This window comes from Cnephaeus nilssonii (genome assembly GCF_951640355.1).
Source record: "Cnephaeus nilssonii genome assembly, chromosome: Y".
NCBI lineage: Eukaryota > Metazoa > Chordata > Mammalia > Chiroptera > Vespertilionidae > Cnephaeus > Cnephaeus nilssonii.
In genome coordinates, this window is record NC_137096.1 from 792593 (window position 1) to 813739 (window position 21147).

The following is a 21147-nucleotide window of genomic DNA, read 5'->3' on the forward strand; positions in this document are numbered from 1 at the left end:
CCTGGGACCCTTCAGTCTGTAGGCCAACGTTCTATCCACTGAGCCAAACTGGCTAGGGCTATTTTTTAAAAAATATGTTTTTATTGATTTCAGAGAGGAAGGGAGAGGGAGAGAGTGAGAGAAACATTGATGATGAGAGAGAATCATGGATTGGCTGCCTCCTGCACGCCCCCTACTGGGGATGGAGCCCAAAACCCAGGCATGTGCCCTTGACCGGGAATCGAACCCTGACCTCCTGGTTCATAGGTCGACGCTCAACCCCTGAGCCACGCCAGCTGGGCCATGGCCCCGATTTTAACATGACAGCAGAGAGGGGCTGAGGGGCCCGTCCACACACCTGATCGGATGGGGTACCTGCCCGTGAGGAAAGCGGCCCGGCTTGGGGTGCACAGGGAAGCCGCGGAGATGTGCTGGGTCAGCTTCACACCGTCTCTGGCTAAGCTGTCGATGTTGGGGGTCCTGGAAAGAGAGACGGAGGGGTCACTGCAGAATTGGGATGGGAGAAGAGAGAGAGAGAGAGAGAGAGAGAGAGAGAGAGAGAGAGAGAGAGAGAGAGAGGAGGGAATGGTGGGGAGGGAGAGACAGAGGCAGAGACAGACAGAGAGACACAGAGAAAGACACAGAGAGAGAAACACACACACGCACACACACACACACACACACACACACAGATCTAAAGGTAAAAAATTTGTTTCCTATAATTTCCTGAGCTCAGTAGGGAAGAAAAGGTAACTTTGCACACAAACCCCATTCTACTTTTTTTTTTTGGAAATCTATCTTTTGCAGAACTGGTATAATTTGGTTTTGCAAATCAAATATATATATATATATATATATATATATATATGCCTAATATCAAATATAATAAAATATAATCTATACTAATAAAAACCTAGGTGGTGTTTGAGACCTTGTGTGACGCCCTCACACCATCACAAGATGGCCACCACAAGATGCCCGCCCTCACGTCATCACAAGATGGCTGCCACAAGATGGCCAGCAGGGGAGAGCAGTTTGGGGCGACCAGGCCTGCAGGGGAGGGCAGTTGGGTGCGACCAGGCCTGCAGTGGAGGGCAGTTGGAGGTGACCAGGCCTGCAGGAGAGGGCAGTTGGGGGTGATCGGGCTGGCAGGGTAAGGCAGTTAGGGGCAACCAGGCTGGCAGGGGAGGGCAGTTAGGGGTGACCAGGCTGGCAGGGGAGGGCAGTTGGGGGCAATCAGGCCGGCAGGGGACCAGTTAGGGGGCAATCAGGCTGGCAGGCAGGAGCAGTTAGGAGCCAGAAGTCCCCACTTGTGAGAGGGATTTCCGACTGCCGGTTTAGGCCTGATCCCACAGAGGTCCCAGATTGGAGAGGGTGCAGGCCGGGCTGAGGGACACCCTCCCCCATGCACACATTTTGTGCTCTGAGCCTCTAGTCAAATATAATAAAAGCCTAATATGCAAATCGACCGGACAGTGGAACGACCGGTCGTTATGACGCTCACTGGCCACCAGGGGGCAGATGCACAACACAGGAGCTGCCCCCAGCCTGCAGGCCCCAGGCCAGCCAAGGCGTGTGCCAGCAGGGGGCCCCCCAATCACCCCACAGATCAGCCCTGATTGTCAATCAATCGTCAGCCAGGTCTAGGGACCCACTCTGTGCACCGATTGCATGCACCGGGCCTCTCGTAGATAATAAAATTAAGACACATTAAGGTGAGGTAACTTGTCCGAGGTTGCTCAACCACCAGTGCAGAATCAAGACTCCAGTGCACGTAGTACATTTACTATGACCTCGTTCTCCAAAAGGAAGCCAACAAAATAACGTTGCTGTTGCGGGGAGAAGCGGTCATGAGCTGCATCCACCCTCCGAGCCTCCAGGACACACCTGATGGTATCGTTTCCATAGCAGCCCAGGTCTCCAATCCCATAATCATCTGCCATGATCAGGACGATGTTAGGCTTGTCCTCGGTCGCCCTTTGCGGCTGGCCCACGGTGAAGAGTAACCACATCCAACTCAGGGACGCCCAGCGCCTCCTGCAAAACAAGCACGGGTGGCCCTGGAGACACCCTGTCCTGGATGGTGTCCGGGTCCATGTTCCACACCAACGTCCTCTTCTCTGAAGGCGGCAGGGCGGGTTGGACGCCAGGCACATGTCCCCAAGACACGGACAGGGCCCATGGGTTTCTCTCTCCGAGTCCATGTCGGTCATCGCTGTTGAATGGTACCCGCCCTGCTCAACGCCCAGCTCTCCTGGGTTCTCAACACCCTCAAGCTCATTGCTGTTCTAGGAGGTGGAATCCAAAAACATACATTTACCCAGAGAGAAAGCATGTATTTGTCCCTTGGGTGAGAGGCGCTAAGACGTAGGCGGTGATGTGGGTGGTTATGTGGATGACTTGTGGTCATGATTTCTGACAGGTGGTTACGGTGATATTGCGAAGACTTACGCAGTTATGCTCCTGGCTAATTTGTTGACTTATGATTACGGTTACATTGCTAAGTCATATAAGGTCATGTTTCTGGTTGTGCTGCTGACACCTTTCATGTGAAAATGTAATTGTGTGTGGCTATACCAGCAATTTTTTGCTTAGAAAAAAAAATTGGTAGAAAATGTGAAAAACAAAGAAAAAGGCACCCCAAAATAAAGGAAAAGTAGGGCGTAGAAGAGAACTGAATTCTGGAATCTGGACACAGATTTAGTCCACTTCCTAACTGTGCTCAGTCCCAACTCAAGTCCTGATTTCTCAAAGACATCCTACATAATAAAACCCTAATATGCTAAGTGTTCGGTCGACCAGTCGGCTGTTCAACCCATCAAAGCGTCATATGCTATTGATATGCTAAGGACGCTCAAACCGCTCGCTATGACGAGAACTGACCACCAGGGGGCAGACCCTCTGACTAGTAGGTTAGCTTGCTGCTGGGGTCCCGCTGATCAGGACTGAGCGAGATGGGCCAGACACGCCCTGGAGCCCTCCCACGGTCCCTCCCTGGCTGGCCAACCTCCCCTGTCCCTCCCCGGCCCTGATCGTGCACCGGTGGGGTCCCTCGGCCTGGCCTGCACCATCTCAAAACCCGGGACCCCTCGGGGAATGTCGGAGAGCCGGTTTCACCCCAATCCCGCAGGCCAGGCTGAGGGACCCCACTGGTGCACGAATTCGTGCACCGGGCCTCTATTAAATACTATTTCTCTTCCTATTGGGTCTCTACCAGGTATCAGGTAATGGATATTGGACATTGAAACCATTCGTTCAATCTCTCTGTTGTCTTTATTCATGGAGTAACATCGTCGTTAAATATTTACTCTGGGAAGGAGGGTAGGAAGATTCCCTGACCCCGTCTACTCTCAGAGCCTTTATAAATCCTCTGATACAACTACTGACTCGAGATTGAAACTCTGCTTTCCACAATATTTTCTCCCAAAACTGCTCACTTCTTGAAGACGAGAAGTCTATGGCCAGGGCATTGTCTATGGACAAACCATAATAATTACAGAAATGCTCTCATCTTCGCCAAAATGACTGAGTTGCTTTTCTCAATCCCTGTTTTTACAACATCTCAAAATAATACAGATCCTGGCCAGGTAGCTCAGGTGGTCAGAGCATCATCCTGATATGTGAGTTCGATCCCTGGTCAGGGCACACACAAGAATCACCCAATGAGTGCACGAATAAGTGGAACCACAAATTCCTCTCTCTCTCTCTCTCTCTCTCTCTCTCTCTCTCTCTCTCAAATCAATCAATAAATATAAAATAAAATAAGTGTGTTGGAAATTGGGCACTTATATTTATTTCTACGGTCTACATCTCTCCTACTTTTTTTTTTCTTCTCATTATGGACTTACTGAACCCAGAAGATAAATGTAGACATTCGACAGCTCACCACATAATGGATGCATAATAGTGCATGCCTCAAGCTATTGAGCTGAATTCACAAAAGCCACAAAATTACCCATCAGCATCCATTTGTTTGCACAGTGGCTTGTTCCTTCCCTTACCTGAGCGTCATCTTGGAGATCTGAGCGCCTTCTTGTTTTCTTTGGCCGAAGATCTAAGCTCCTGAAAGGAAACGCGTGTTATCTTTGGGTGGGTTGAGTCAGCTCCCGTTTGGAAATGCTCCCTGAATTTGGGGATCCGATCTCTACTTTCCATCAATTAAAAACTGGTTTTCTGACACTCTCATGGCATAAACCCCAACTCTCAATTACCTGAATCTCTTGGCCCATGAAGGAAGAGCTTGAGCTGTGCCAAGTTCTGGGGCCATCGAGCTCCTTTTTGGGGTGTGAGTTCCTTGGCTCAGTCCCTAAACCTACCCTCCGACATGCCTCGTGAGCATATAGTCTCAAGAAGAAGCAGAACCCAAGAGTTTGATCTCACCACGTCTTCGTGGAATGGACTTAGATCCCTAAAAAGACACGATGCCTTTATCTCCTTCTTTGATTGGCTGTTAGTCCCAAGGGAGACCACTGTCTGGTGATTTTGGGAAAGCTAAGAGCTGTTCACACTTGGGGGGTGGGCTGTGATGACCAAGGGACATGATAGCCAAAGTCATTGTGATGAAAGGAAAGGAACAAAAAGACGAAATTCCGTCGGTAAGTCATTACCCCTGTTTGAACCTTAAAATACAACTAGGTTCTTAATGCTAATCTCCTCCTTCAAAAATCCATCCTAAGAATCCCAAAACACCCATCAGAAAGAATGTGTGCACCCCTATATTCATAGAAGCACGATTTACAACAGCTCAGATCTGGAAACAGCCCAAGTGCCCATCCGTAGACGAGTGGATGAAACAGCTGTGGTCCATCAACACCGTGGAATACTACGCAGCACTGAAAAAGGAGGGTCTCTTATCCTTTGAGATGGCATGGAGGGACCTGGAGAGCATGATGCTGAGTGAAATAAGCCACTCAGAGAAAGACATGTATCTCATGATTTCACTCCTACGTGGAATCTAATGAACCAAATAAACTGACAAAAAAAAAAAATAGGACCAGACTTGGATACAAGAAATGGATTGACGAATCTCCACAGGAAGTGGGTGGGTTAGGGGCTGGGAAGAGATTAACCATAGAACCTCAATGCATACTCGAGGCCTGGTGCACAAATTCGTGCACCAGTGGGGTCCCTCAGCCTGGCCTGTGGGATGGGGCCAAAACCAATATGCCTGAGGGGTCCTGGATTGCGAGAGGGGGCAGGCCAGGCCGAGGGACCCCACCGGTGCACGATCAGGGCCAGGGAGGGACGCAGGAGGTTGGCCAGCTGGGGAGGGCCGTGGGAGCACTCCAGGGCATGTCTGGCCTGTCTCGCTCAGTTCTGATTAGTCGGACCCCAGCACCAATCTAACCTACCAGTCAGAGCATCTGCCCCCTGGTGGTCAGTGCATGTCATAGCGACTGGTTGACAGTTTGCCCCCTGGTGGTCAGTGCACGTCATAGCAAGAGGTTGGGCAGCCTTAGCATATCATTAGCATATTACACTTTGATTGGTTGAACGGACGACTGGACAACTGGACACTTAGCATATTAGGCCTTTATTATTTAGGATATGAATACCTCGTGGACCTAGACAATAGTGTGGAGAAGATCTGGGGAGGGATGGGGGCTGGGTGGAGGGGGACAGAGATGGGGAAATGGGTGACTTCTAGAATAATGTCAAAAACAGCCTGGCCGTGTGGCTCCGTGGTTGAGCATCGACCTAGGAACCAGGAGGTCACGGTTCGATTCCCCAGCAGGAGGCAGCCCATCAATGATTCTCTCTCATGATTCATGTTTCTCTCTCTCTCTGTGTCTCTCCCTTCTTCTCTGAAATCAATAAAAGTATTTTTTTTTTTTTTTTTTTTTTTTAGGAAAGAAGAGGGACAAGAATGACTCTACTCATATATCTAAATCTACTCATAGCCTGGCCGGCCTGGCTCAGTGGTTGAGCGTTGACCTAGGAACCAGGAAGTCAAGGTTGGTTCGATTCCCGGTCAAGGGCACATGCCTGGGTTGTGGGCTCCATCCCCAGTAGGGGGGCGTGCAGGAGGCAGCCGATCCAGGATTCTCTCTCATCATGGATGTTTCTCTCTCTCCCTTCCTCTCTCTGAAATCAATGAAAACATTTTTTTTTTAAAAGGAGAGAACGAAGAACATCTCTACCCATATATCTCGTCAGGTATCTACTCGTCCATCTGCTCAGATCTCTTACTCATCCATCTCCCAGGTGCGGGCCCAGCCCGTGGGTGAAGCTTCGGTTTCCGGGGAAACAGTTTTGTGGAATTCACACACACACATTGCCAGCTGCACACCTGAGCTCTCGGCCGATTCCGATGAAGGATCATCGTTGCTACTTGTTGATCCTTTTTTTACGACAATTTAAGCTCCTGTTGTTAGATTTTCAATGCACCAAAATGGGGGAGCAGACCCCAGCAAAAGCCGAACCCCAGGTCTGTATGTCTCTCTCTGTCTCTCTCTGTCTCTCTGTCTTTCTCTTTATCTGTCTCTCTCTGTGTGTCTCTATTTCTCTATCTCTGTCTCTCTCTGTCTTTCTCTCTCTCTTTCTCAGTCTCTCTGTCTCTCTCTTTCTCTCTATTTCTCTATCTCTGTCTCCCTCTGTCTGTCTGTCTATCTCTCTCTTGCTCTCTCTCTGTCTCTCTGTCTTTCTCTTTATCTGTCTCTCTCTGTGTGTCTCTATTTCTCTCTCTCTCTCTCTTTCTGTCTCTGTCTCTCTCTCTATTTCTCTATCTCTGTCTCTCTCTTTCTCTCTATTTCTCTCTCTCTCTCTCTCTCTCTCTGTCTCTCTCTCTCTCTCTCTCTCCTGGTAAGCTCAGCTGTCTGCTGCCAGGTGCACTGTGTTCACTTCCACATCCCGAGGAATAATCAACCTCTATTCCATCAAAAACCCCCTGATGGGTATCCCCAAAGGACGTGTTGGCATCATCATGAGAACCCCAAGGGCTGGTCCCAACACAAGATCTTGCACGGATAGGCTGACATCGGCCCAAGACACCTTCCCGACTCATCGGCCCGAACTCACCTGTCTGACTCACCTGTCTGAACTCACCTGCCCGAACTCACCTGCCCGACTCACCTGTCCAAACTCACCTGCCCGACTCACCTGTCCGAACTCACCTGCCCGACTCACCTGTCCGAACTCACCTACCTGCCCGAGATGGCGTCTACCTGATTCTGGGACCAACCCAAAAGGCCGTCCTGAGGGACATTGTGTGGAATTCTCCCGCGTCTGAGGGGAAGGTGTGTCCTCCAAGGTAGAAGGAGCTCACCCTTTGGGATATGCAAATGAGGCCGTCAGCTCGCCCCTGATTTGCATGTCCTTCGGACAATCCAGGTTGGAAAAAAAGAAGAAGAAGACACGTAGCCAAACCCACCTGCAGGCTTGCTCGCCTTGGCTGAGCGTGCTTACCTGTGTCCAGGGCAACTGACTCATGGCGTGGAAGGTAAGGCCAACACCTGCTCCCACGTGAGGCCGCGGCTTAGATTCTGCGCGAGTTCAAAACTCCTTTAATAGCCGCTCATCAGCCCGCCCGCTGGGCTCCGTGGCTGAGCATCAACCTATGAACCAGGAGGTCACGGTTCGATTCCCGGTCAGGACACATGCCCCCTGGTGGTCAGGGCACATCATAGCGACCGGTCGACTGTCTTCCCCCTGGTGGTCAGTGCACGTCATAGCTACCGGTCGGAGTGCCTGCCCCCTGGTGGTCAGTGCATGTCATAGCTACAGATCAGAGCGTCTGCCCCCTGGTGGTCAGTGCACGTCATAGCTACCATTCGGAGCGTCTGCCCCCTGATGGTCAGTGCACGTCATAGCAAGCAATTGAGGGGCCTTAGCATATCATTAGCATATTACACTTTGATTGGTTGAACGGATGACTGGATGACCGGACTCTTAGCATATTGCGCTTTTCTTATATAGGATTTATTTATTGATTTCAGAGAGGTATGGGGAGGGAGAGAGAGAGAGAGAAACATCCATGAGGAGAGAGAATCATGAATCGGCTGCCTCCTGCACGCCCCCTACTGGGGATGGAGCCCACAACCCGGGCGTGTGCCCTTGACCGGGAATCGAACCAACCGTGACCTCCTGGCTCAGAGGTCGGTGCTCAACCACGGAACCACGCCAGCCGGGCCCACCTAGAGTCCATCTTGGGACTCAGCTCATCTGGTTTCCATTTGACCTCGTACAGTTTTAATCCCTTTCCACGTTGGCCTCCTGTGTTCCTCATTCCGGGACCCTAACACCCACCCAGCGTTCCTTTCTGGGTTGGAGCCTCTTTGCTTTAGGGTCTGTCGGCCAGGAATCCTCTCATTTCTCTCCATTCTCACCTTTTTATTTTTTTTAAATATCTTTTTATTGATTTGAGAGAGAGGGAGGGGGAACAGAGAGAGAGAGAGAGAGAGAGAGAGAGGGAAAGAGAGAGAGAGAGAGAGGGAGAGAGAGAGAGAGAGAGAGAGAGAGAGAGAGAGAGAGAGAGAGGAAACACCCATGATGAGAGAGAATCATGAATCGGCTGCCTCCTGCACACCCCCCACTGGGGATAAAGCCTGCCACCCGGGCATGTGCCCTTGACCGGGAATTGAACCCATGACCTTTTGGTTTAAAGGTCGTTGCTCAACAACTCAGCCACGCTGGCTGGGCTGGGTCTATTTTGTGTTTTCATCCATTTTATTTTCTTCATTAGATTCCCCTTTTATGTAAGATCTCGTGCGAGACTTGACTTTCTCTGATGGGCTTACGCCATTTTAAAAAAATCAACCTTTTTCGCCCTGACCGGTGTGGCTCAGTGGATAGAGCATCAGCCTGCGGACTGAAGGGTCCCGGGTTCGATTCCGGTCAAGGGCATGTAACTGGGTTGAACATCCCCAGTAGGGGGTGTGCAGGAGGTGGCTGATGGATGTTTCTCTCTCATCGATGTTTCTAGCTCTCTCTCCCTCTCCCTTCCTCTCTGTAAAAAGTCAATAAAATATATTTTTAAAAATCAACCTTTTCCTTCCTTCCTTCCTTCCTTCCTTCCTTCCTTCCTTCCTTCCTTCCTTCTCTCTCTCTCTCTCTCTCTCTCTCTCTCTCTCTCTCTCTCTCTCTCTCTTTCTTTCTTTCTTTCTTTCTTTCTTTCTTTCTTTCTTTCTTTCTTTCTTTCTTTCTTCTCTTCCTTTCTCTTCTCTCCTTATAAATCCTCTGACCTAGTTCCATCGCCTGGATTGCGTAAACCGGTGAAAACTCGCCAAGACATCCGTCAGAACACTTGGGCTGGCTCCTTCCAGGCGGCTGTGCGTCCAATCTTGGGGGCATTTCGGCCCCTCTGAGCTGGAAGAACTGGGGCCCGCACGTCGTAGCGGGAAAAATCATATTCTCGCTCCCCCGAGTTATACGTCCACGGTTCTTGGACCTGCTGACCCATTGGGTGTGCCCGGCGGCCTCTACCTTCGGTCAGAACGAGAGTTTGGGAAGCCAGCCCAGCTCTGAGGTCAGCCTTGGGCACGGAGAGAGAGACAGTCCATCCGGCCAGTGTGGCTCAGTGGATAGAGCGTTGGCCTGTGGACTGAAGGGTCCCGGGTTCGATTCCCGGTCAAGGGCACATGCCCAGGTTGCGGGCTGGATCCCCAGTAGGGGGCGTGCAGGAGGCAGCCGGTCCATGATTCTCTCTCCTCATTGATCTCTCACTCTCTCTCTTCCTTCCTCTCTGAAACCAATTATATATATATATATTTTAAAGCTTATTTTAAAAATTAGAAAAACAGCCCTAACTGGTGTGGCTCAGTGGATAGAGCGTCGGCCTGCGGACTGAAGGGTCCCGGGTTCGATTCCGGTCAAGTGCATGTACCTTGGTTGCAGGCACATCCCCAGTAGGGGGCGTGCAGGAGGCAGCTGATGGATGTTTCTCTCTCATCGATGTTTCTAACTCTCTATCCCTCTCCCTTCTTGTCTGCAAAAAATGAATAAAATATATTTAAAATAAATAAATTAAATACAATAAATAAAAAAGAGCCCTAACTTGGGTTGGCTCAGTGGATAGAGCATTGGCCTGCGGACTGAAGGGTCCCGGGTTCGATTCCGGTCAAGGGCATGTACCTTGGTTGCAGGCACATCCCCAGGTGGGGGCGTGCAGGAGGCAGCTGATGGATGTTTCTCTCTCATTGATGTTTCTAACTCTCACTCCCTTCCTCTCTGTAAAAAAGTCAATAAAATATATCTTTAAAAAAAGGAAATGAAAGCATGGAGCATTGACCCTCCAAAGGAAAAGTAAGTAAATAAATCTGTGGAGTGACTCACGCCTCTTTGGCGTGGATGCCATTCGCCCTGGACCCCCTTCCCGGCAATATGGCGGCCACATTTCTCCAACCCCAAACTCAGCCCAGATGTTGGGCACCCACAGGGGTGGAGGGCACATGGAGGAAGACAGGCCTGGAAGCTAAGAAAAAGCATCTTGGAGCCCGGCTGGTGTGGCTCAGTGGTTGGGCGTTGACCAGGAGGGGGCGTGCAGGAGGCAGCCGATCCATGATTCTCTCTTCCCATTCATGTCTCTCTCTCTCTCTCTCTCTCTCTCTCCCCTCGCCCCCAAATCCCTCCCTTTCTCCCTCCCTCCCTCTCCCTCTCTCTAAAAAGCAATGGAAAAAATATCTTTGGGTGAGAATTAACAACAACAAAAATTTAGCTCTAGCCCGGCTGGTGGGGCTCAGTGGTTGAGTGTTGACCTATGAACCTGGAGGTCACGGTTCGATTCCCATTGAGGGCACAGGCCCGGGTTATGGGCTCGATCCCCAGTATGGGGCATGCAAGAGGCAGCCGGTCCATGATTCTCTGTCCTCAAGGATGTTTCTCCTGTCTCTCTCTCTCTCTTTCTCTCTGAAACCAATATATATATATATATATATATATATATATATATATATATATATATATATATATATATATATATATATATATATATTTTTTTTTTAAAAGCTTATTTTAAAAATTACAAAAAAAATCACTATTGAGTTAATTTCATCACATTTATGATGCCATTAAAAACAACACAACCGTCCTGGCTGGTTTGGCTCAGTGGACAGAGCATCAGCCTGTGGACTGAAAGGTCCTGGGTTCGATTCCCGGTCAAGGGCCCAGGCCCTGTTTGCAGGCTCGATCCCCAGTAGGGGGCGTGCAGGAGGCAGCCGATCCATGATTCTCTCTCATTACGGATGTTTCTCTCTCTCTCTCTCTCCCTCTCCCTTCCTCTCTGAAATCAATAAAAATATATCCTATATAATAAAAGCCTAGGTGGCATCTTGCGACATCATCACAAGATGGCCACCGTGACGTCATCACAAGATGGCCGCCCCACATATTCACAAGATGGCTGCCACAAGATGGCCACCACACTTTGGCCTGCAGGGGAGGGCAGTTGGGGGCGATCCGGCCAGTGGGGGAGCAGTTAGGCATCAATCAGGCTGGCAGGGGAGCAGTTAGGGGGCGATCAGGCAGGCAGGCAGGCGAGCGGTTAGGAGCCAGCGGTCCCGGATTGTGAGAGGTATGTCCGACTGCTGGCATCGGGCCTACACGGGCAGTCGGACATCCCCCAGGGGGTCCCAGATTGGAGAGGGTGCAGGCCGGGCTGAGGGACACCCCCCCTCCACCCCCCGTGCACAGATTTCGTGCACCGGGCCTCGAGTTTTAAATAAAACAAAAATGCCGACTGAGGTTTTTCTTGGCAGGAATTTTCTGAGGAGGATTTGGAGGTGAGCTTGCTCTTGACATTTGAAAAGTCTTCCTGACGTTCAATTTTTTTTTTTCTTTAATGCGTACGGACTTCGTCATTTTCTCGGCTCCCAGTGGTCTAGGTGGAGTGAGACACTGCAAATTGCTTTGAGTGCAACCTGTGGGTGCCCCAATATTTTAAGCAAAGATGTATTAATAACAACAAGGCATGATCCTAGAGGGATATGCCATTAACGTTCCCCTGGAGAACAGTCCCAGGAAAGGAATTTTTTTTAGGTGCTGTTAAATCTGGGCAGAATTTTTTATTTTATTTTTAGCTATGATTTTATTTTTAAATTTTTTTTAAATGCTCACGTGAAGATGTGTGTTTTTTTTTCCAGTGATGTATTTTTTAAAAGAATACCTTCTAGCCGAAACCGGTTTGGCTCAGTGGATAGAGCATCAGCCTGTGGACTGAAGGGTTCCGGGTTCGATTCCAGTCAAGGGCATGTACCTTGGTTGCAGGCACATCCCCAGGTGGGGGCGTGCAGGAGGCAGCTGATGGATGTTTCTCTCTCATCGATGTTTCTAACTCTCTATCCCTCTCTCTTCCTCTCTGTGAAAAATCAATAAAATATATTTTTTTTAAAAAAAGAATACCTTCTTTTAAAAGAAGACAAAAATAAAAATAAAAAAAGGAACAGAATAGAATACCTGAGTTTTATTTTTTTAAATATGGTTTTACATCTTGAATAATTGGTATTTATTGCATGAAACATAAAAGCCTTATATGCTACGTATCAGGTAGTCTGGTCTACTGTTCAACCAATGAAAGGGTAATATGCTAATGATATGCTAACGCCACTCGACCAGTCGCTATGACGTGCACTGACCACCAGGGGTCAGACAGTCGACCAGTTGACCAGTCGCGATGACGTGCACTGACCACCAGGGGGCAGACAGTCGACCGGTCGACCAGTCACTATGACGTGCACTGACCACCAGGGGGCAGACAGTCGACCGGTCGACCAGTCGCTATGACGTGCACTGACCACCAGGGGGCAGATGCTCTGACCGGTAGGTGAGCTTGCTGCTGGGGTCCGGCCAATCGGGACTGAGCGAGACGGGCCGGACACGCCCTGGAGCCCTCCCGCGGTCCCTCCCCGGCTGGCCAACCTCCCCCATCCCTCCCCGCCCCGATCCTGCACCAGTGGGGTCCCTCGGCCTGGCCTGCGCCCTCTCGCCATCCGGGACCCCTCGGGGGATGTCGGAGAGCAGGTTTCGGCCCGATCCCGCAGGCCAGGCCTCAGAACCCCACTGGTGCATGGATGGGCCTCTAGGTATTCATAACGAACTACAACGCTCGCCAACGATGGATGACTATCATTGTGTGGCGTTCATTTCCCTCACGCGCCTTACACACGCAGGCCCGCCATTTCTCTCCACGGATACCAGCAGCGAATATTTTTATTGTTGTTGCAATATATGAATTTATTTTTTCCCCAATTTTTTGTATTGATTAAGATATTACTTGTGTCCATATCTCCCCCATTTCCCCCCGCCCCAACCCCACTCCCATCCATGCCCTCACCCCCCAGTGTCTTGCGTCCATTGGTGATGCTTACATGCATGCATACAAGTCCTTCGGTTGATCTCTTACCTCACCCCCCATAACCCTCCCCAGCCTTCCCGCTATAATTTGACAGTCTGTTCGATGCTTCTCTGTCTCTGTATCTATCTTTTTGTTCATCAGATTATAATGATCTTTATTTTCCATACATGAGTGAGATCATGGGATATTTATCTTTCTCTGACTGGCTTATTCCGCTCAGCATAATGCTCTCCAGGTCCCTCCGTGCTGGTGCAAACGGTAAGAGTTCCTTCCTTTTTCATGGCTGCGTAGTATTCCATCGTGTGGATGTACCACCGTTTTCTAATCCACTCGTCCGCTGATGGGCACTTGGGCTGTGTCCAAATCTTAGCTGTGGTGAATGGTGCTGCTATGAACATAGGGGCGCATATATCCTTTCTGATGGGTGTTTCTGGTTTCTTGGGATATAGTCCTAGATGTGGGATCACTGAGTCAAATAGAAGTTCCATTTTCAGTTTTTGTTTTAATTTATTTTATTTTATTTTTTAATATATTTTATTGATTTTTTACAGAGAGGAAGGGAGAGGGATAGAGAGTTAGAAACATCGATGAGAGAGAAACATCGACCAGCTGCCTCCTGCACGCCCCCTACTGGGGATGTGCCCGCAACCAAGGTACATGCCCTTGACCGAAATCGCACCCGGGACCCTTCAGTCCGCAGGCCGACGCTCTATCCACAGAGCCACACCGGTTTCGGCAATTAATATAGATATTTTAAACTTATGTATTGATTTTAAAGAATTGGAGGGGGGGAGAGGGGGAGAGAGAGAGAGAAACATTGATTTGTTGTTCCACTTATTGATGCATTAATTGGTTGATTCTTGTACGTGCCCTCACTAGGGATCGAACCCACAACCTTGGTGTATCAGGCCAACGCTCTACCCCAGGGGTCGGCAAACTCATGAGTCCACAGAGCCACATATCAACAGCACAACCATTGAAATTCCTTCGGAGAGCCACATTTTTTTAAACGTAAACGTCTTCAAACGCCACGTCTTCAACACAGACGCGCCCGGGCCGTGGTGTTTTGTGGAAGAGCCACCCTCCAGGGGCCAGAGAGCCGCCTGTGGCTCGCACGCCGCGGTTTGCCGGCCACGGGCCTGGCTCCTCACAAGCCCGCTTCCTCTGAGGACAGCCGTGGATTCTGAGCCCACCCCGCCCCAGCACAACCACTTCGTAGGCAATCCTGTCTCCCCAATGCCTCCCGTGTGTCCTCGGAGCTCCATTCCCCGAAGGGTCAGCGTGCGGGCTCCCAGCCGAGAGGCAGGCCCGGCCCGGCCCGGGCGAGCCCAACCTCGACCCGAAACACGTTGGGGAGGTTCCAGGAGGAACGAGAAAATGATGCAAGTCTTGGCCACAGGCTGGTGAGACGTGTCCAAAGCAAAAAAGAAAAAAAAAGAAAAGAAGAAGAAGAAAAAGAAAAAAACCCTCGGGAGGAAATACAACTGATTAAAGGAGTCACTTTGACCCCGTCCGTGTCTGAGCGATCGAGTGGCGTGAGGAATAAGGAGCCCAAAGAATTGCTAAAGGAAAACAAGTTCGCCCCGGCTGGTGTGGCTCAGTGGGTAGAGCGTCAGCCTGCAGACTGAAAGGTCCCGGGTTCGATTCCCGGTCAAGGGCACATGCCCGGGGTTGTGGGCTCCATCCCCAGTAAGGGGGCGTGCAGGAGGCAGCCGGTCCATGATTCTCTCTCCTCATGGATGTTTCTCTCTCTCTCTCTCTCTCTCTCTCTCTCTCTCTCCATCTCTCCTCCTCTCTGCAATCAATACAAATATATATATTTAAAAAAAAAAAAAAGAAAGTAGCCCTGGCTGGCTTGGCTCAGTGGACAGAGCGTCGGCCTGCAGAATGAAGAGTCCCGGGTTCGATTCCCAGTCAAGGGCACATGCCCGGGGTTGTGGGCTCGATCCCCAGTAAGGGGGCCTGCAGGAGGCAGCCGGTCCATGATTCTCTCTCCTCATTTATGTTTCTCTCTCTCTCTCTCCCTCTCCCTTCCTCTCTGAAACCAATAGAAATATATAAAATATACTAGAGGCCCGGTGCACGAATTTCATGCACACGGGAGGGGAGGGGGGTGTCCCTCAGCCCAGCCTGCACCGTCTCCCATCTGGGACCCCTCGGGGGATGTCCGACTGCTGGTCAGCAGGTCAGTCAACTGTCTTTTCTTAAATTAAAAAAAAAAAAAAAAACACAAGAAAATGACGCATGCAAATAGGACCCCTGGCCCTTTAAGGCACTGCATGACTTGGGGTGACGGAATCTTTGGATCCCGACCATCATTCTCACTTCGTGGGCTAATCAGACGTCAGCCCTGGAGAATGTGAAACCCCACCTTGGTCCGCCCAACCCAGAGAGCTTTTCTGCGATGCTTGCATTATCCTTGAGTCCTAGGATATACGCTGAGTGGCATGATGATGATGATCTCTGAACGCATAATATTCTGGCCACTCAGTGTGTGTATGTGTGTGTGTGTGTGTATATATATATTAGAGGCCCGGTGCATGAATTTTTGCATGGGTGGGGTCCGGCCAGCCTGGCCAGGGGGAGGGGACATGGGCGGTTGGCCGGCCTGCCTGCTGGTCGAACTCCCGGTCGAGGGGACCATTTGCATATTCGCCTTTTATTCTATAGGATCGACACGGAGCGGCCGGATGATGATGCGTTCAGAGATCATCACCATCTGGCCACTCCGTGTATATCTTCTCCCCACGGTGGGTGGCTGGCCCAGGGTATGAAACCACGGGTACAAAATGCCCCTTCAAATGAATTATGTTCATCCCGGCTGGCGTGGCTCAGTGGTTGAGCATCGACCTGTGAACCAGGAGGTCAGGGTTCGATTCCCGGTCAAGGGCACATGCCCGGGTTGTGGGCTCCATCCCCAGTAGGGGGCGTGCAGGAGGCAGCCGGTCCATGATTCTCTCTCATCACTGATGTCTCTCTCTCTCTTCCTCTTGCTCTAAAATTCAATAAAAAATAATTTTAAAAAAAAGAATTATGTTCATATCAAACACAACATTGTATGGGCCATGACTGTTATTGTTCAGTGTTTGAAATGAAGAATAAGTCCAGTTTGGCTCAGTGGATGGAGCGTCGGCCTGTGAACTGAAGGGTCCCGGGTTCGATTCCCGGTCAAGGGCACAGGCCTGGGTTGTGGGCTCCATACCCAGTAGGGGGCGTGCAGGAGGCAGCCGGTCCGTCATTCTCTCTCAATGTTTTATTTCTTTCCTTCTTGCTTTTTAAATATATTTTATTGATTTTTTACAGAGAGGAAGGGAGAGGGATCGAGAGTTAGAAGCATCGATGAGAGAGAAACATCGATCAGCCGCCTCCTGCACGCCCCCCACTGGGGATGTGCCCGCAACCAAGGTACATGCCCTTGACTGGGAATTGAACCCGGGACCCTTCAGTCCACAGGCCGACGCTCTATCCACTGAGCCACACCGGTTAGGGCTCTTTATTTAAAAAAAAATATATTTTTTAATGATTTCAGAGAGAGGAAGGGAGAGAGACACACAGAGAGAGAAACAGAGAGAGAGGGAAACATCCATAATGAGAGAGAATCATGGACCGGCTGCCTCCTGCACGCCCCCTACTGGGGATCGAGCCCACAACCCGGGCATGTGCCCTTGACCAGGAATCGAACCCTGACCTCCTGGTTCACAGGTCGACGCTCAACCTCTGAGCCACGCCGGCCGGGACGGCCTCCTCTCTCGCCCGGGACTGCAGAGACCTGTGCGATCGGCCAAGCCTGTCATCGGGGCCGATAACAAAGCAGACGAATGGGTTTCAGACGCCGGCTGTCAGCCTTTGGCGGGAGATCAGTAACAGGGACTCGGCCGCGTGCCCGCGGCTTTTGTCAAAGCTCTCGGCTCTCCCAAAGGGCGCCGAGCACACAGGGTCCTTCATTTGGGCAGAGATAAGACAGGTCCACGCGTAAACACAGCCAAACAGCACAACGGCACGATTTTTTCATGAAATCGGGTCTTTTCTCTTTAAAAAATAATATGTTTTCATTGATTTTTTTTGAGAGAGAAGAAAGGGACAGATAGAAGCAGCAATACGTGGATTTTTAAAATATATACACTGAGCGGCCAGATGATGATGATCTCTGAATGCATAATAATCTGGCCACTCAATGTGTGTGTGTGTGTGTGTGTGTGTGTGTGTGTATTAGAGGCCCGGTGCATGAATTCGTGCATGGGTGGGGTCCGGCCAGCCTGGCCAGGGGGAGGGGACGTGGGCGGTTGGCCGGCCTGCCTGCTGGTCGAACTCCCGGTCGAGGGGACCATTTGCATATTAGCCTTTTATTCTATAGGATAGACACGGAGTGGCCAGGTGGTTATGCGTTCAGAGATCATCATCATCTGGCCGCTCCGTGTATATTTTTATTGATTTCAGAGAGGAAGGGAGAGGGAGAGGGAGAGAGAGAGAAACATCCATGAGGAGAGAGAATCACGGACCGGCTGCCTCCTGCACGCCCCCAACTGGAGACCGAGCCCCCAACCCGGGCCTGTGCCCTTGACTGGGAATCGAACCTGTGACCTCCTGGTTCCTAGGTCGACGCTCAACCCCTGAGCCACACTGGCTGGGCCAAGGATGTATTTTTGACGGCATTTTGCCATTTCTAGTATCTGGGCTAAAAAAAAAAAAAAAAAAAAAAAGAAGAAGAAGAAGAAGAAGAAAGAAAAGAAAAATTAAACATCTCCTACTTCTAATTTTTTTTTTCTGGGGGGTCTAATCCAGGGGTCTGCAAACTGCGGCTCTCGAGCCACATGCGGCTCTTTGGCCCCTTGAGTTTTTAGCAAAGGCCAGCTTAGGAGCATCCTGATTAAGTTAATAACAATGTACCCACCTATAGAGTTTAAGTTTAAAAAATGTGGCTCTCCAAAGAAATTTCAGTCGTTGTCCTGTTGATATTTGGCTCCGTGGACGAATGAGTTTGCCGACCGCTGATGCGAATCAAACACGTCAACCGAGACGGATGAAATGGAGAAAAATCTAATTTTAATCCTGGGGCCTGGAGAATTCACAGCTGCAGGGAAAATTCCCAGGATAGTGAGGTGATGTTGGGAATACGTGGCATTTTGGACCAAGGAGAAGGGGGTGGGGTGGGTGGCCATGGGGTCTTAGGGTTCAACACAGAGGGGGTGCCCTAACCGGTGTGGCTCAGTGGATGGAGCGTCGGCCTGCGGACTGAAGGGTCCCGGGTTCGATTCCGGTCAAGGGCATGGACCTCGGTTGCGGGCACATCCCCAGTCGGGGGCGTGCAGGAGGCGGCTGATGGATGTTTCTCTCTCATCGATGTTTCTAACTCTCTCTCCCTCTCTAAAAAATCAATAAGATATATTAAAAAAAAACACACACAACAGAGGGTTGACTTGCAGGCACTTGGGACAGACTAGAACAATAGAGCAGGAAAAAAATTCTTGCTGGGCAAACCAGAAATAATGGGACATGGCAGGCATCTACCTAACAGGCCCTTGTCTAAAGCCATCTGTGTGCCCCGGCCGGTGTGGCTCAGTGGATAGAGCATCGGCCTGCAGACTGAAAGGTCCCGGGTTCGATTCCCGGTCAAGGGCACAGGCCCGGGTTGCGGGCTCGACCCCCAGTGTGGGGCGTGCGGGAGGCAGCCGATCCATGATTCTCTGTGATCATGAATGTCTCTCTCTCCCTCTCCCTTCTTCTGTGAAATCAATAAAAGTATATCTATACTAATAAAAGGGTAATATGCTAATTAGACCGGATGTCTTCCGGACGTCCATCTGGACAAAGCCACGGTGGCGGGGGCCGAGGCAGAGTGGTTAGGGGTGATCAGGCAGGCAGACCAGTGGTTAGGGGTGATCAGGTAGGCAGATCAGTGGTTAGGGGAGATCAGGTAGGCAGACCAGTGGTTAGCGGTGATCAGGCAGGCAGGCAGAGTGATTAGGGACATCAGGCAGACAGGAAGAGGGGTTAGGGGCGATCAGGCAGTCAGGCAGATGAGTGGTTAGAAGCCAGCAGTCCCGGATTGCGAGAGGGATATCTGACTGCAGGATCGGGCCTCAACCGGCAGTCGGACATCCCCCAAGGGGTCCCGGATTGGTGAGGGTTCGGGCCAGGCTGAGGGACACCCTCCCCCATGCATGAATTTCATGATCCGGGCCTCTAGTATATTAATAAATGCATGGGCCCTAGCTGGTTTGGCTCAGTGGGTAGAGCGTCAGCCTGCAGACTCAAGGGTCCCGGGTTCGATTCCCGGTCAAGGGCACTTGCCCGGGTTGTGGGCTCGATCCCCAGTAGGGGGCGTGCAGGAGGCAGCCGGTCCATGATTCTCTCTCATCATGGATGTCTCTCTCTCTCTTTCTCTGTCTCTCCCTTTCTTTCTGAAATCCATAAAAAATATTATCTATTTTTGAAAGCATGCATTGTTGCATATTAAGGGCGGTGTGTTCTCTCTAAAGTGGGGGTAGCTGAGGGGGGGCCCTCCCACCCAATTACATGTAGGGAGGTGAAAGTCCTCGATCTTTCTTCTCAGCTGCTCCCCCCCACCCCCTTCTCTTATCTCATCTCTCCGCTTCTCTCCTCTGTAAACATCAGCCTTTCAAAGCATTTTTCTCTTGAAAGAATGGGGAGTTGGGGTTGCTCCCAACACTTAACATTCCAGAAGAAAGGCATTCCTACGTGTAAACTCATCCACCCTCTCCTTTCTGGTTCTCGTCAAACCCCACCCCCCGCCTTTTTATTTTTGATGAGCCCATAGATTTTTGTCTGGCGTCGAACCATGTTTAATTGGACGCCCTTGAAGGTGATAGGGGGGACTTGAGATCTAGTAGATAAAGCCCCTGAATTAATCTGAAAAAAAAAATCCTATTATTTTAAATCTTAGAACACGTATACTTATGTGAACGGGGGAGGGGGGGTTAAGTTTTTCTTAAGTTTTCTTTCCAAGGCCTGTGGGAAGCGATGGGGAGGTGACTCAGCTGTGAATCCAGCAAGCAGAACCGATACGCAGGGTCAGGCCGACCCACCAGGAGTCAAAACATCATCTTGTCCACATCGTCTAATCCACATCATCTCGTCCACATCATCTCACCCATATTGTCTCGTCCACATCATCTCGTCCACATCATCTCACCCACATCATCTCATTCACATCATCTCCTCACCATCATCTAATCTACATCATCTCACCCACATCATCTCACCCACATCGTCTCGTCCACATCATCTCACCCACATCATCTCACCCACATCATCTCGTCCACATCATCTCGTCCACATCATCTCACCCACATCGTCTCACCCACATCGTCTCACCCACATCGTCTCGTCCACATCATCTCGTCCACATCATCTCATCCACATCATCTCACCCACATCATCTCGTCCACATCATCTCATCATCATCATCTCACCCACATCATCTCCTCCACATCATCTCCTCCACATCATCTCACCCACATCATCTCGTCCACATCATCGCACCCACATCATCTCACCCACATCATCTCCTCCACATCATCTCCTCCACATCATCTCACCCACATCATCTCGTCCACATCATCTCACCCACATCATCTCATCCACATCATCTCATCCACATCATCTCACCCACATCATCTCACCCACATCATCTCACCCACATCATCTCGTCCACATCATCTCACCCACATCATCTCACCCACATCATCTCACCCACATCATCTCACCCACATCATCTCCTCCACATCATCTCACCCACATCATCTCGTCCACATCATCTCATCCACATCATCTCACCCACATCATCTCGTCCACATCATCTCACCCACATCATCTCCTCCACATCATCTCGTCCACATCATCTCGTCCACATCATCTCATCC